General features: G+C 42.1%; 1 pseudogene; it reads left to right on the forward strand.

Annotated features, from left to right (window-relative positions):
• Positions 1 to 10,036: 10,036 nt before the first annotated feature.
• Positions 10,037 to 15,141, forward strand: LOC144828171 (DNA polymerase beta-like; annotated as a pseudogene).
• Positions 15,142 to 16,413: the final 1,272 nt, after the last annotated feature.

The following is a 16,413-nucleotide window of genomic DNA, read 5'->3' on the forward strand; positions in this document are numbered from 1 at the left end:
CACCCATACAGAAAAAAAGAGCAGGTGGCGTGCCTTCTGGTACTAGGCAAGGCCGGACTGGCTGGACTGAGCATCGGGCGTTTCCTGGGAAGGCTGAAAGAGTGGGGGCCGGTTTTGTAAATGGTAGCTGTTATTGTAGCAGTGCACACGTTTTGAAAGAACGCCCAGCTGAGTTCATTTGTGTATCCAGTAGTTTTCAGGGAACAATAATGTGTCAAGATAACTCTTTTGAATAATGTACCTGCAGGAGAGATATCGGAGTTTTGTCTAGTGGCAGTTTTGACTCATCTAAAGTAGCACAGAGGGTTAATATGCCTGCTGCAAAGGGCGTGTACCATGCAGATCACAGATCCTTATTTTAAGGACATATCTTAGTGGTGATGGATTAAACCCAGATCTGTTAACTGGGTGTGAGTGTTTGATCAGTTCAGATGCTCCGTCCATCACCACCCCCTTTTGTACCACTTTGTTCGCCATAAATTGGCAGGGTATGCTCAGACGTGAGTCCCTTGCTCACTTTGACACTGGATTCAAGCAAGCGGGGCTGAAGACGGCTGAAATGCCAGGAACCGGTACTCGGAAGCTTGTTTCCAGTCCAGGGAAGGCATGGCTTGGCAGTTCGGGCTGGACTGTTCCCATGAGGCACAGGGTCAGACTGATTTGCATATGGCCATGTCTGAACTGGGGTGGCAGAGTGGGCTAAAGAACAGTGATGGATTAAACCCAGATCTCTTGACTGGTTGTGAGTGTTTGATTGGTTCAGATGCTCCGTCCATCACCAACCCCTTTTGTACCACTTTGTTCGCCATAAGTTGGCAGGGTATGCTCAGACGTGAGTCCCTTGCTCACTTTGCCACTGGATTCAAGCAAGCCGGGCTGAAGACGGCTGAAATGCCAGAAACCGGTCCTCGGAAGCTTGTTTCCGGTCCAGGGAAGGCATGGCTTGGCAGTTCGGGCTGGACTGTTCCCATGTGACACAGGGTCAGACTGATTTGCATATGGCCATGTCTGAACTGGGGTGGCAGAGTGGGCTAAAGAACAGTGATGGATTAAACCCAGATCTCTTGACTGGGTGTGAGTGTTTGATTGGTTCAGATGCTCCGTCCATCACCAACCCCTTTTGTACCACTTTGTTCGCCATAAGTTGGCAGGGTATGCTCAGACGTGAGTCCCTTGCTCACTTTGCCACTGGATTCAAGCAAGCGGGGCTGAAGACGGCTGAAATGCCAGGAACCGGTACTCGGAAGCTTGTTTCCAGTCCAGGGAAGGCATGGCTTGGCAGTTCGGGCTGGACTGTTCCCATGAGGCACAAGGTCAGACTGATTTGCATATGGCCATGTCTGAACTGGGGTGGCAGAGTGGGCTAAAGAACAGTGATGGATTAAACCCAGATCTCTTGACTGGTTGTGAGTGTTTGGTTGGTTCAGATGCTCCGTCCATCACCAACCCCTTTTGTACCACTTTGTTCGCCATAAGTTGGCAGGGTATGCTCAGACGTGAGTCCCTTGCTCACTTTGCCACTGGATTCAAGCAAGCCGGGCTGAAGACGGCTGAAATGCCAGAAACCGGTCCTCGGAAGCTTGTTTCCGGTCCAGGGAAGGCATGGCTTGGCAGTTCGGGCTGGACTGTTCCCATGTGGCACAGGGTCAGACTGATTTGCATATGGCCATGTCTGAACTGGGGTGGCAGAGTGGGCTAAAGAACGGTGATGGATTAAACCCAGATCTGTCGACTGGGTGTGAGTATTTGATTGGTTCAGATGCTCCGTCCATCACCACCCCCTTTTGTACCACTAAAATCTCACAAGGCAAATAAATCCAGAAATTATAATTGAAGTCAGCTCGGCTACCTATCTACAGGAGTCGCTTACCTGAAGTTCAACCCAGTCAAGAAAGTATTGTTGTTATTTGCTACGAACAATAAAGTAGATGCAGTACAAACCTGGCTCAATTACAGGAACCATAACAGCTTCGAGCCCCAACTTTTACAAATGCCAAGCACTTGGATTCACCCTGGACCACAACCTCACTCTCAAGGACTACATTGCCAAAAACCAAGATAGCCTGGTAACAGTTCTTTTGTATAAAGAAAGTCAAACTACTTCTTCCAGAAAGCAGCTTCAGAATAGCTATTCAAGCCCCCATACTCTCACATCTTCGATGTCTCCCAGACTCCACACTGGCACCACTTAGAGGCATCATATATGATTTAGCCCATCTTATCCACAGCCTGAAGAAATATGATCACCTCTATCCTGATAGAACTCCATTAGCTCCTCTTGTCGGTCTGCATCCTATTCAAAACCATCTCTATAATTTACAAAGCTATCAAAACCAGCACTCCTTCCTAGTTTTCAGCCAAGCTTGCCATCTGTGGTGGATCTTGGCACACCCGCTGCCAGAACACCACCTGACTGCAGACTAAGAAGTGTAAAAAAGTATTAATAAAAATAGTATAAAAAAAAAAGTGTAAAAAAGATAACAATAAGACAGCAAGCCTTTTCCATTTATCCACCCAGGATCTGAAACAACATCCGTGAATCAATCCCGACTGCCCCAGAGCAGTCCAATTTAGGAAACAGCTGAAGACTCAGCACTTTAAAGAGCATTACATCAAGATGCATTTAGCATCCACAACTCAGGTTCCTTTCCTCTTACTCACTACTTTCCTCTTACTCACTGACTTTGTCTTTAGCCTTGTACAGTGCACCGCTGCCTTTTAGCTAGGTTTGCTCTATGGTGGAAATGCAATATGCATACACAGATACACACATGCATACGTATAAAAATTACATTTGCTTTAACAGTGCAATAACAACATTTTGCACAGTTGTTCAATACAATTACCAGTCAAAATATTAGTGCAACATTAAACTGAATGTAGTACAATATATGCAATCCTGAAATGTGGAAGCCAAACTGCACCATTGAAGTCTATGTAGTACTGCTGCTGGGGCTGCATTAAAGAAACTAAATTCTTGGAACTGTTTTTCATATGTATTTCTATTTTTAAGATATGTATTCATTTACGTACTGATAGGTTTTTATACAGCACAAAACTAGCTACATAATAATGGGGCTGTGTAGTCCGGTTAAGAGGAGAGTGGTATAAGGAAGCACGTGTAAGTGGAGGTGATCCACACAAGACAATGGTGATTACCACGTAGGGCTCATTATCTAGAAAGGTACACATGGATGAGGTTTTGATTGAAGAGAAGGGCCATCAGTTTCTTTCTAAGGAGCAGGAGTGAGTGTCCTGGGTGAGAAGGAAATCAATGCTTTTTAATTAAATATACTAAATATTAATGAAATATAAAAAGCAAAGTGATCGTGAATAAAGTACTCTAAATGATAATACTCATATATTAAATTATTCTATTTTATTTATTTAATTATCCATTAAACATTTATTTGATGTGTTTGATGACTTATATCCTGTAAGATTTTATTTTATTATGTCCTAGGTCAACAATAATTATTGTAAGTAAATTTACATTTTTATTTTACATATTTTGTTTATATTTTATAATATTTATTAAGCATCATTTGTTTTTACCAATACAATACTGGGCTAGCAGGCTCCACCCTAGTTATGAGTGTGTACTTAGTAGTACATTTACACTCAGAATTGGTACATAGCAAAAGAAGTGTAAAATTACTACAAGGAGCAATAGTATATTTTCACATGAGTAAATCTACACATGCAAATTTACTTTTGTGAATACGCCCCTTCGAGTTTCTCAGCACTAAAGCTAGGAAAATTCCCATTTGTTTTCAGTAGGAGTTCATAGAGGCTCTCCAACTTACTGTAATTCAGGATCACTCACTAAGGTTAAAGCATATTCTGGATTCTTGGTTCTCAAGACTTTGGATCCTGGCAATTCTTCGGTAGAACATTGCAAATGGTATTACAGTATTCCAAGTATGCCAGGATGAGCGTTCTAGTCATCTCAATATCATGGTTAGTGTGAAGGAGTGAGAGAAATTTCAAAAGAGGTAAGAGCTGCAAAGGATAGCTCAGTGTTAAAGAAATATTCCAGGGTTTTATTACTTTTTGATGAGGTTGGGTGTTTCACGGTTTGTAGACCAGGCAAATGATGCATCGAGCTCAAGGTCCCTAATCACTAGAATCTCTCTGTTAACGTGTCAACATGGCAAAGTAAACCTATTGCCTTCCTTTCGAATACATAAAAATAATCCATAGAGTAGACCCTGGACAGCCTAGATGAGAAAGTGTAATGTATTTAAAAAGTTGGACATGTGCGTTTAAGTTTTAGTCATATGACTGGGTGTAGCTGACAGTTAAACTTTGTGTATTCCTCCTAGACAGCCACACAATAGAGAACATAGGTGTGCCTGGATGGGCCATCATTGGCAGGATGGGAGGTAGGTGCTGGGGACAGAAATACTTACACCTGAATAGACTGTTTCCTGCCTCCACACAAAGGGCTGCATACCCCCTGCAGTTAGTTTGGATCGAGGACCTCAAAGGGAAACCTCTGGATTAGCTTCTTCCCCACATTAAAGGCACAAAAAGGTTAAAAAAAAGTGGACCTCAGACACCACCACTTCGCCAAACGTCAGGAGCCATGGATACTCTGACAGGAAGAAGGACTGCTGGACTGCTGCTCTGAAACAACTGCTGCATTGCTGTGCTGATTTGTTGCCTGCTGCTTCTTTCCCAGGTGAGAAACACTTGACCGGCATTTCTTTAAGAACTTTGCACCAGCACCTGGACTATGTCATCTGTAAGTCCACCCTGTCAAGTGGTGCCACCCCAGTCCTAGACCCTTGGAAGTGGGCTTAAGGTGCTCTGTCAGCCCCTGTGAACCTAGCATAAGCAAAGCATCTCCTCTGCTGCATGGTGCAACCTCGAGCAGAACTGATGAATTGCAGCTACTTTGTGGATTGAACCCATCACAAAGACCCCCGGTGCAGGCCCACGTATCCATGGTAGCCTCAACATAGATGCCGGCTGGCCCATCGCAGCCTTGCAAACTTTCAGAACTGATACATCACCTTCTCAGTGCAGTGCATCCTCAACTCCAGATTTCACATTGCAAGCCCCGTTAATCGGATTATCAATGACAACGCAGTCCCTCTCATCGCAGCCTCACCACAACTCAGACCTGACACATCACCTCGGCTGCATGACTCACCTTCGACACGGATCCATGCGACACTCTGCAAGCCAGTATTGGAGGTACTTTTTTCAGTGGTCCTTACTGGGTCCCTGTAGCCGACCTGCACGCAATAGTAGTCGGCCTGAACTTGTGACGTTGCCCCTTCCGGTCTTAAACTTGAATATCTCCGGTTCTTCTAATTAGATTAATGTCATTTTGGTCTTGTTTTATTTTATAATTTTCTAACTTGTTGAAGGAACCTTTTTGGGTGGTGTTTTCACTTTATTACTGTTTGAAGTGTTGGACAAATACTTTATACATTGCCTATAAGTTAAGCTTGACTGCTCTGTGCGAAGCTACCAGGGGACTGGCAAAAGTTAATTTGAAGTTTGATGTGCCTTACCCTGACAAGAATTGTGTTTACCGCTTGGCCGGGGCTCACACCCCAGTCAACCAATAAACACATTTCTCACATCTGGCAATACCTATTCAGAGTTAGAGTTGTGCCAGATATATTGTGCAGTCAACAGTGTTGTAGGCCATAGAGAAGTCAAGGGGATTTATGGTGGCTTTTTTCTACTTATCCACACAAATCAGAAGCTCTTCTCTCATGTTGACTAGTGCGGTTTTACTTCACCTTACCAATTGGAATGCAGATTGGTGGCCGTGGAGAAAGTGGTTGAGATCCACATACTCTTGAAATTGTCTTATCCCTTCGGTTTCCATATCTTTATTGAGGAAATGCGGGTTGGAAATATGCTGGAAATTGGATTTTATTTTTAGGTCAGTAATAGCCTTTTCAGGAGATTCAATATTGGTGTGACGATAGCCTGAAGGGTGGGAATGTATTAATCATGTTAGTTGTGTAGCTCTCCACAAGGGCTACAGTTGTTTGAAGCTTGTGGCTAGCATTGAGCAGAAGTTGCACTGTATACTTTTATTTAGAGAGCTAGGTTCAGGATCTTTTTAGATCCCAGGGGTTAAAATGAGATGGACTGACTATAGGAGGTTAGATAGGAAGTTGTGAAGCATTTCTGGAATACTTGTGACGGAATGGTGGATTTTGGCAATTTATAATTTTAAAAAGAATGCAGAGGTCTGTTTGCTGTTGCTGTGATATGTATAGGTTACATGTTGAGTATTTTCGCCGTTTGGTTGAGTGCCTTTTAGATGTATTTCAACTAGTAAGACTTCTTGTGTCTCTTGAAAAGCTTGTGATAGCCATTGTAATTTCATAAGGCGATTGGCACTTTTCTTTTCAGATGGTTCCTTAATACACCACTTGTTACTGGATTTGATGCCCACCTGATGCTTTCTGGGTTGACCAAGTGACAGATAAAGTGCAGATGATAGATTGAAGTAGAGGTTGTTGAGTCCCCATTGGAGTAACTTGATACAGGATTATTGATTTTGGGTACTACATAGGATAGATAGCTCAAGCACCTCCGTGCTTATATTTATGAAATGTCTGTTGCCACTTGTTGGCAGTTATTTCTGCTTCAAGCAACTCGTCTGTAGGTCAGGTTTAAGAGGGTTGATTGAGAAAAAGGAGTAGTTGAACCATACCTCCTATTCCATATAAAATGTTCTATTATTTTTTTTTGTTTGTATAGCAAAATGAGGTCTAACGTGTTTGGCTAAGTGTGTTGAGCCTTGCCCCACGTGTTTGAGCCTAAGGGCCTCTATGTTATTGGGGAAGTCTGAGGCAGGTGTGGTGTCTGAACTTTCAACAACTTAAATTCACAAACAGTAGCCATTTTATTGATTCCAGTCTATAAGAGTAGGGTGAGTTCAAGAAACCCACCCAGAAAGAATGAGCTGCACCCACAGAGTGCAGAATACTACCGCAAACACACAATTATTTTCCCATTCGCAACAGTTATTTTCAGAACAAGTTGCGGATATCCACTTCTTCTGAACTGGTATACTGTCTTTTGTAGGGACTATATAAATTATCCGGTAGATCTTTCCTTCATATATTCTAGCAAAAATGCGTATTGCACATATCTTTTTCAGCAGTACAAGAGCTGCAAATATTTATTGTGACATCCCCTGAATTTGAGTTCATCATCCAACCTGAACTCAAAAGGTTTCTTTCTGAATAAGTACAGTCTCTCTGTCAGGACCAGTATACTGACTTCATACACGGACCAGGATCCTCCTTACTGTACTTCAGGTACTGTTTATTGATAACATGGTCAGTGGAGATGATCAGGAAAAGGAGTTAGATAGGTAATAGGAGGGAAAGTCTTAGAATGATGGAAGAGTAGCTGGTCAGAAGGAGACACTAACCAACTCAGAAAATAAGGCATCTGTTGTCTACAGACACAACATGTCACACAATGCAATAGTAGATGCTATGGCATATAACCTTTTAGAAATAAAAACAAGCAAAAAGTCAAAATAACCCTAATGGGTTTGCAGAACTAACATAACCTCTATTATCCTAATAAAAAATACAGTAAATAAAAAAGTACATAGTCCTTTTGGTTTGCATGTCTTCTCTTCTGGTGCAGGATGCTTGGCCAAAATCCACATCACATGAACCCTGCATATAATCCAGATGAAAATAAGTTTTTTTTTCTGCACAAACATTAAACCTAACTATTAACAAAGATGTCACAGCTACGTTTCATATGCCCCAAAAGTATGAATCATATTCTACCTAGAGAGATGGAAGTAACCTGCATGCTGTCAAATATCTCAGGGTCCCTTTGACTCAATCTCAATGTTTTTCTTAGCAGTGTAAGGGTATGGGTCTTAATGTCCCTCAGTCTCCCCATAGAAAACAACCAAAACACTCAACATCAGGCATTCAGAGCTCTATTGAGGACACAAGTATAGTCTTGGCTTGTCTGGGGGAAATGGGACCACTAGAGTGAGAAGAGACCACACCTTTGGTGAAACATTTATTCATCCGACTATACAAGGGAATGCACCATATGAAATCAGGGATGTTAAACAGTGTGATATATATACGCTGGGCCTTTCCAAAATAGCCACCACACTTGGGGACATATTTACTAGCCGTCACAGCCACTGAAGTGTCACTTTTTTGACGCTTCAGTGGCGTAGCACCATTTTCCATATTTACAAGGTGTTGCTAAGCCACATTGCATGGCATAATGTCACCTTGTAAATATGCCCCTTTCCAACACAGTCCTCTGCGGCAAAGGAGTGTGCAATGGGTGTTACTGTGGATTTTCCAACACCTTGGTCTACAGTCTCCCTTCCTCTTTAAAGCCACCCTGATAATGGGCTAAAATCTTTGCGTTTTATGCCCAATGCTGGATGTGGTTGAGGAGCAATTGCTGTAAATGGTACCAGCACCGTGTAGGAGGGAAATTGGGGAATAGTTTCCAGGATCTGCAGGGGGGCATTGTTTGTGAATTGGAATAATAATTGCTGTTCTCCAGGAAGATGGAGCTTTTCCATATTCCTAAATGGCATTACACACTATCTTAAAGATGGGTCCCCAGAGTGCTAAATTATTGTGAATATTCTATCAAGGCCTAGGAGCCAGAGATCTGGATGAACATGGACATGGCAGCTTGGGAAGCATAATGTGATGACTTGTCTTTCTAGATATTCTGGTTCCATGTTGGAACCTAGTGTTTGGAACCATATGTCACCAAGGTTCTCAGTACTGGTAATTCCAGGATTGTCAGTTGTTAGCTGACTGTTGGCTGGGGCTGAATAAACTACACTTGCTTATCTGAACTACTTGGACTCCCTCTACTTTATTACACTGGCGACGTTTGAGGAAAGGTCTGCGTGTGCAAGTCAGCCTCAACAACAGGTATAAAGTAAAAAGAAGAAAAAACACTCACTTGGCTGCTGGGTGGAAGAAGGAAAGCGGATTAGCATCTTCAGAGGAGGATTACAGCAAAACGAAGGTAACACTGTAAATACTGAAGAGATAGACCAAAACGCGGCAAAAATCGACAAAGGTAGACTCTTTTCTTTGATTTAATAAGGAAAAGGAGGAAAAACGGAGTTTGAGCGTGACGTCGATTTTCGTGGGTAAATTCCCATAGAAAAAAGACTGTTTGTTGGAGGAAAGTGGCAGACATCTTTGAATGGGAGCGTTTTAAAAAGGAAAAGAAACAAGCCGATCAGCTGAAGAAAGAAGTCTGATCGTTGTGTGGCGGCCATTTTGGGTCGGACTAAAAAAAAAACAAGGCCAATCGACTTAAAAAAAAAGACCGAGTGCATTTCTGGAATTGGTGGCGGCCATTTTGAATTTGTTTTTTGTCGTTTTTCGAATTTATAAAGAAGAAGACAACGAGGAAGGCAGGGAATTCGGCGTTTCGACAGAAAAAATGGTATTTTGGGAAATGACATTATAGGAGTTCATATTTGAGATAAAAACAGACTTGTTGTTAAAAAAAAAAAAAGAGGAAAGTGGAAAAGAAGAAGGAGTAAAGTCGAAGGAGCATTGGACTAAGGGGCATAGCTGGAAAAGCGACTGGAGGTGTTGATGAGACTAAACAATTGCAACTGAGTGGGTGACTACAAACCTGTCAACGGTGATAGGCACACCATATCAGAGAAGGGTGGAGGTACTTTGATGGTGAATTATAAAAGTAGAAAAAGTCAAGGTATATTAAGGTGAATAGGAGTTGCAAGATGCAGAATATAACTGCGCCTCCTTTCTTTCTGATGGAACCAGGGGAACCACTGATTAGGTGGAAAAAGTGGAAGAAAATATTTGAAAACTATGCGAGGGTGTGTGGTGCGAATTTGGGTGGCGAAAGGAAGCATGCATTATTAATGCATTGTCTGGGAGGAGAAGGTCAGGAAATTCTGGAGACACTTCCAGTTCTTTCACATGCAGATCAAAGAGGATTGAATGAGTATGAGGTATGTGCTAGACAGTTGGACTTACACTATCTTCCTAAAGTGAGTACCATCATGGAAAGGTACTATTTCGGGTTACGAGAACAAGGCAAGGAAGAGAGTGTTGAGGACTACATTACTGCGCTCAGAAAGTTGGCATCAAGTTGCAAGTTTGGGGTTTTGGTAGAAGAACGAATTAGGGATCAGTTTGTTTTGAGGTGTGTGAGTGATAAAATAAGGGAAGAGTTGTGGCTAAAGGATGAACCTGCACTAGAAGAAGTGGTAGGTATTGCAAAAAGGGTTGAACACATGTTAAAATGCGTGGGAGAACTAAGCAAGGAGAAAAAGGATGAAAAGCCAAGTAGTTCTTCAACACAAGAAGTGGTGTGTCAGGCTGTGAAGAGAGTGGATGAGAAGAAAAAAGAGGTGTGTGAGGAGGAAAAATTGAAAGGGGAGGTTGATGGTGGTATTTCTAAAACACAGACAAGTAAGAAATTCACAACTCCTTTTCAAGGAACTTGTTACAGATGTGGGAGGTGTGGGCATATGGCAAATGCGAGAGAGTGTCCTGCCCTTAAATTCAATTGCAATGTGTGTGGAAGAAAGGGGCACATTGGTAGAAATTGTAGAACAAGAGTAGGGAGAGAAATGAAGACCGAGACCAAGTTAGTTAGCTTTCAGATTAATGATGATGTGGTGGAACATCCTTCTGATTATGTGTTGATTGGAGAAGCACGTGTGTTGATGAAATTTGATTCTTGCTCACATGTCACCTTTATTTCAAACGAAGTGTTTGAGAATGCGTTCGGAAAGAATAAGTCCTTGTGTAAACCGGATATAAGACCAACAGGTTATCAAGAACATCCCATAAAAATAATGGGTTACTTTTTTGACTGCATTGAATATATGGGAAGGTATACAGAAGCAAAAGTTTATGTGGTAAACAGGGGAGACAATTTGTTGAGTTGGTCGCATCAAGCAAGGTTGGGGGTGAGTCTCAATCCAAATGCTCGTCCAGTTATTCAAGTACAGGCTGTAGACAATGTGGAGAGCAAGTTTATAAAGAACTTTAAAGAGTTATTCAGTGAAAAACTAGGATGCATAAAGGGTTACAATCACAACATAAAGCTGAAGTTGGGTGCAGTACCTGTTGCTGCTAAAGTAAGGCGCATTCCACTTTGTGTAAAAGATGCTGTGGGTAAAGAGATTGAGAAGTTGTTGTCGACTGGGGTTATACAACCAGTAGAAGCAACTGAGTGGCTCGCACCTATTGTGGTCGCGAGGAAGCCTAACAATGAGATTCGGCTGTGTGTTGACCTTCATGCTTTAAATAAAGAGGTAATAGTTGACAAGTACCCTTTGCCGAAGATAGAGGAGTTGGTTTCTACATTAGATGGGGCATGCTATTTTACCACCTTAGACATGGCTTCTGCCTATCACCAAGTTCCGCTGAAAGAAGAGTGTCAAGAGCTTATTAGTTTCATTACTCCAATGGGTGCATTCAAGTTCTTAAGAATGCCTTTTGGGCTGGTTTCAGCAGCCTCGGTATTCCAGAGAATTATGGAAGATCTGTTCAAAGGAATACCGGGGGTAAGATGTTATCAGGATGATGTTCTCATTTCTGGTAAGAACGAACAGGAACATGATGAGAGGGTTTGCCTAGTGTTGAAGAAAATGTTGGAAGTTGGTTTAACTCTGCGTCAGAGCAAGTGCAAGTTTGGTGTCAATGAGTTAGATTATTTGGGCCACCACATCTCAAGGAAGGGCATATCTCCAAAAAGGGATCTTGTAGAAACAATTGAAAAGTTGAAGGAACCATGCTCAAAAGAAGAAGTTTCATCGTTTTTGGGCATGGCGGAATTTTATAATAAGTTTGTCAGAAATTTTGCAGATAAGACTGTTAATCTGAGGAAAATCATGTGTAAGAATGCTGTGTTTAATTGGACTGAAGAGTGTAGCAGAGAGTTTGATCAGGTGAAGATGGATCTGAGGAATGCACCAAATTTGCAGGCGTTTGTTCCAGGGGATCCGACGTTTATTGTAACAGATGCTAGCAGCAAGGGTCTGGGTGCTTTGTTGTTACAGGTGAGGAAGGACAAGGAGGTCCTGATAGCTTGTGCTTCGAGGTGTTTGAAGGGGGCGGAGTTGAATTACTCTGTCATAGAGAAAGAGGCACTAGGTATATATTGGGCTGTGAATAAATTCAGAAAGTTTGTGTGGGGTTCCTCCTTCACCGTCAGGTCTGATCACAAACCGCTAAAGGAGGTCTTCGAAAAAAAGGGGCTGGACTCCATCTCTGCAAGAATAAGGCGATGGGTAATTTCGTTGCAGGAGTTTGTGTTCAAGTTTGAGTACATACCTGGGAAAACTAATGTCTCGGCAGATTGTCTGTCAAGGTTGGTGGATGTGGTAGAGAATGGTGAGGAAGCCTTGGCTGACGATTTTGAGGGTGATTTAAAGGTGTGTGACGTTACCTTGGGGGCGGTGAAAGAAGATGCTTGGAGAGAAGAGCTGAGTAAGGATGAGGAGTTGAAGGAGGTCATTAAATTGCTGGAAGGTGGTAGGTCTCGTTCTTTAAAGAAACCTTGCCGATGAGTTGGCAGTGGTGGATGGCTTACTCATGAGAGGTACTAGGTTGGTTCCACCAGTTAATCTCAGAAGTATTCTGGTTGACATGTCTCATGAGGGACACTTGGGTATTTCAAAGACGAAAGAACGCATAAGAATGGACTTCTGGTGGCCTGGTATCGATTTGTTGGTGGAACGCACTGTTAGGGATTGCTCTTCTTGTCAGGCAAGTGATAAAGTTTTGAGGACGAGGTCTTCTCCAATGGTTTGCAGGAGGTTGCCTAGGTCCCCCTGGGATGAAATTGCAGTGGATATTGTGGGGCCTTTACATGGTGAGCACCAAACTCCATTTATGCTGGTTCTATTGGATTTGTATTCTAGATGGGTTGAGGTTAGTTTGGTAAGGGAGATTACAAGTGAGTCTGTTATTTCTTTTTTGGAGTCTGTCTTTAAACGTGAGAGTTTTCCGAACTCCATTCTTTCCGACAATGGACCACAATTTTGTTCAGGGAAAGTTGAGGAGTACCTCAGTAAGTGTGGCATTGTTCACAAGAGAATTTCTTTGTATCACCCTGAGGCAAATGGTGCTTTGGAGAGACTCAACAAAACTTTGAAGGAAAGCATTCAATTAGCAAGGGTCAACAATTTGGACTGGAGAAAGGAGTTACAGAATAGAATTTCGGCATATCGATTCTCTCCTCACTCAACTACAGGAAAAACTCCGTTTGAACTTTTCAAGGGTAGAGCACCTAACACTTACTTATGTCCTGCCTGGATGATTGCAGACAAAGGTGTAAAAAATAATGAGGTGGGGACATGGAGAGAAAGGGAATTGGAACTACAGAGGAAAAGGAAAATATATGTGGATAGAAGAAATTCTGCTAAGGATTCGAAGTTTGTAGTGGGGGAGATAGTAAAGATCAGGGCTCCTGTTGGCTGTCAAAACTAGTCGAAGTTTTCTGTTCCTAGAACCATTGTGAAAATTTTCAAAAATGCTGTAAAGACGGAGGATGGTCGTATCTGGAACAATAGTCGTGTTTCTCATTTTGGGGGTAAAGGTAAATGCGATGATGTTGTTGCTGTTCCTGATCTGCATACTAATTATTCTCGCAAGAGTGTGAGGGTATGCAGGCCTCCTGTTCACTTGCGTGATTATGTCTAGGTAGTTTCTTCTTTGAGTTTTTTATCTTTCTGTTGCCTGCTTCATTGCTGGACGTGTAAACCTGTTTAATGTTTAAGAGGGAGAAGTGTGATGACTTGTCTTTCTAGATATTCTGGTTCCATGTTGGAACCTAGTGTTTGGAACCATATGTCACCAAGGTTCTCAGTACTGGTAATTCCAGGATTGTCAGTTGTTAGCTGACTGTTGGCTGGGGCTGAATAAACTACACTTGCTTATCTGAACTACTTGGACTCCCTCTACTTTATTACACATAACAAGTGACAAAACTTGCCAACTATGAGAGGAATGTTAATCGAGCAATCCACAAGTACAACGCCTACAGGAAAGCAGCATCTGTTATTTCCAAATATCCAACTAAGATTAAAAATGGAAATGAATCAAAGAAACTGGAAGGAGTTGGTGCCAAAATTGCTGAAAAGATTGAGGAGTATTTAACGACTGGAAAATTGCGGAACCTGGAAAAGATTCGAAATTATGATACCAGTTCTTCAATCAATTTCTTGACTCAAGTGACTGGAATCGGCCCTGCAGCAGCTCGCAAGCTATTCGAAGAGGGAATCCGAACCTTGGAAAATTTGAAAAAGAGCGAGCACAAGCTGAACCATCACGAGCGGATAGGTCTAAAATATTTTGATGACTTTGAGAAGCGGATTCCAAGGACTGAGATGTTACAAATGCAGGAGATTGTGTTGGAACAAGTGAGAAAATTGGATTCTGAGTACGTAGCGACTGTGTGCGGCAGCTTCAGAAGAGGTGCAGAGTTGAGTGGGGATATAGCCGTTCTTCTTACCCATCCGGACTTCACTTCTGAAACCATTAAACAGCCCAAACTTCTACATAGAGTTGTTGACCAGCTAGAGAAGTGTGGCTTCATCACAGACACTCTGTCTAAAGGAGACACTAAGTTCATGGGGGTGTGCCAGCTAGAAGCAGAAAATGGAGTGAAGAATTCATATCGCAGGTTAGACATCAGGTTAATTCCCAAGGATCAAGGATCAGTACTACTGCGGAGTTCTTTACTTCACTGGCAGCGATATTTTTAATAAGAACATGAGAACTCATGCCCTGGAGAAGGGGTTTACCCTGAACGAGTACAACATCCGCCCAATAGGAGTCAATGAAATCGCTGGTGAGTCGCTTCCTGTGGACAGCGAAGAAGATTTTTTTGAGTATATCCAGTGGCGATATCGAGAACCAAAAGACCGAAGCGAGTGAGCGAGGAGAAGACTTAGTTTGTCTGGTTCTGGAGACTGGGATCTGGGCATCTTAGACCATGAAGGGCGTGGTTTAAATTCTTTCTATTGCTTCCTTTTTGTAGAAAATCTGGATGTGCATGTGATAGCTGATTGTGAATTGTGTGCATTAAAAGTAACATAAATGCAAAATATTGTAAAGATCGGCTATTATTTTGCCTTTTTTATTAAAAATATTTATCAATCAGGGCCTAGTGCTTTTAGTGGTTCTTGGATCCTTTACTTTAGGAGAGACTTGGGGCACCTCCCAGGCCTAATTTTGAGGCTGCCTCTTTTAAAATTTGATGAACTGTTTATAATCCTGTCTTAGACTTTTAAGGAGCTCTTCAACCCTTGGTTAAACGTCTGGTTCATAAAGCATTCATTGTGCCTCATTGGTGCTTTAGGCCAGTGCGTCCCAAACGTTGTAGAACCACAACACACTGTTTAGCATGGCAAACGTCTGTGAGCTACCTAGCTGTAATGGACATGGGGCAGATGATTTTTTTATGTAACAAAAGCATCGTATGGTAACACACTGCCATTAACAAACAGCACAGTTTCCATTGAAATGATTATCACATTTGAAGACATTTACTTTTACAGATAAACCTATTTGGAACACAAATGATAACGTCTGGAAGTTGGATTTGAGCAAATATTTATAATCGCCAAGAAGTAGGGTCTTGATTTGTTTTGAGCCTATAAGCATCTTTGTTTCCATCACACTTTAGAATTTCAAAAAATTTGTTTCATTTTTGCTTTTTGAACTGCTGAATGTTTAAAGAGTTTATTTACAGGTGCTTACATCCTACAGCCTTTCGCACTCTCAATACCCCAGCAAGATTGTCACATAATTCATTTTAATTTTCTTTCTCTGACTGGAAAGTGAGCTGAGTTTGAAAAACACAAATTCCCATGTTAAAATAAAACTAAGCACCAATCTGCCAGAAGACGTAGCCTGGCATTTGATCTAGGTCTTTGAAGCACCCCAAATGTGATAAGATAAATACAGAATTTAAAGGCATCTTTATTTATTTCTTGGACTTTCGTGACCCACCAAATATTGGCTCACAACCCGGTGGGTCACGAGCCGCAGTTTGGAAAATACAGCCTAAGCAATCCTTCTTTGAACCACTCAGTGTAAGTCACCCATGGCAAGGAAAAAGTAGTAGATAAACTTACATTAATGAAGTTGGGCGAAGTTAAATTTAGTAGAATGCCAAGATCGTGGATTGCTGCCAGCTTTGTTTTGTGCATCCTCCATTTTTTTAAACATATTTCCTGGTGTTAGTGTTTCCAGGATTAGCTCCCTTCGTGGCTTTACATTTCACAACACAAGAAGCACTCCTCATCCCCGTTTAACTACAGATTCTGGTGTGCGTAATGCGCACCCTGGAATACAGGACTGACCTTTGGCAGTCTGAGTGCCCTGACTGAGTTACCAAGCCAATTGAGTGGCATGACAC

This window comes from Lissotriton helveticus, chromosome 4_1, assembly GCF_964261635.1.
Source record: "Lissotriton helveticus chromosome 4_1, aLisHel1.1, whole genome shotgun sequence".
In the NCBI taxonomy this organism is placed as follows: Eukaryota; Metazoa; Chordata; class Amphibia; order Caudata; family Salamandridae; genus Lissotriton; species Lissotriton helveticus.